Source organism: Rhagoletis pomonella, unplaced genomic scaffold (assembly GCF_013731165.1).
Source record: "Rhagoletis pomonella isolate Grant_MI unplaced genomic scaffold, Rhpom_1.0 Rhpom_scaffold_00002, whole genome shotgun sequence".
Taxonomy (NCBI): Eukaryota; Metazoa; Arthropoda; class Insecta; order Diptera; family Tephritidae; genus Rhagoletis; species Rhagoletis pomonella.
Window position 1 is genome coordinate 70,367,211 of NW_023458556.1, and position 1,069 is coordinate 70,368,279.

General features: G+C 32.1%; 1 protein-coding gene across 3 annotated transcripts in view; it reads left to right on the plus strand.

Annotated features, from left to right (window-relative positions):
* LOC118734032 (glutamine-dependent NAD(+) synthetase) overlaps positions 1-1,069 on the plus strand; it is a 400,175-nt gene that overhangs the window by 243,849 nt on the left and 155,257 nt on the right. The gene's annotated exons all lie outside the window — the stretch shown is intronic.

Consider the following 1,069-nt stretch of genomic DNA (forward strand, 5'->3'; position numbering starts at 1 on the left):
CCTATTTTTCAACCTAGCTCATAAGCTATCTGTGTGAAAACTTCCATGCAAATCAGTTCACTCATTTCCGCGTATTAATTAAATTAAACATTTCTAACAGGTGGCAACTCTTAAAAAAGTAGCCTACTTTCTAACCTAGGTCATAATATATCTGTGTGCAAAATTTCATGCAAATCCGTTTATTCGTTTCTGCGTATTAATTTAATTAAACTTTTTTGACAGGTGGCAACTCTTCCAAAAAATTAGCCTATTTTCTACTGTAGGTCATAAGCTATCTGCTTGCAAAATTTCATGTAAATCATTCAGTCGTTTCCGCGTATTTGTTTAATGAAACTTTTTTAACAGGTGGCAACTCTTAAGAAAAGTATCCCATTTTCCACTGTAGATCATAAGCTATCTGTGTGCAAATTTTCATGCAAATCTATTCAGTCGTTCCCGCATATTAAATAAATTAAACTTTTTTAACAGGTGGCAACTCTAAAAAATAGCCTATTAACCAATCTGGCCCATAAGCTATCTGCGTACAAAATTTCATGCAAATCCGTTCAGTCGTTTCCGCGTGATGATTTCCCAAACATCCAAACATACAAACTTTCACATTTATAATATTAGTAAGATTAGTAAGATTAGTAAGATTAGTAAGATATATAGATTTACATAGTATCTGAATAATATTTTGGGCATACTCTTTTACATACCAAATAACGAAGTTATAATTGTTTAAACAACTGCTCTTAAGGCTAAAAGAGTAATGTTTCGCTTTATTCAAAACTGTGATGGGGTGGAATGGACCCTATAGGAATTTCACTACTAAGTTTAGATACTTTTGGGCATAGTTTACCAATTTTCGACCCTAATTTGACTTTACTATTTGACATGATATATAAATGTTTTACTACCAGTCCTTATAGTAACTGAAAATCATAAGCAAAAAATATCGCAAATATATTCTATTGAGAATAATAGTGCGCCTAGCACCACCCATGATCGAGGTAAACTTGCATATAAAAAACATTTAGGGCATTTACTACTTTGTGTATTTGTTGTATGTATCTTGTGTAAGTGTAAC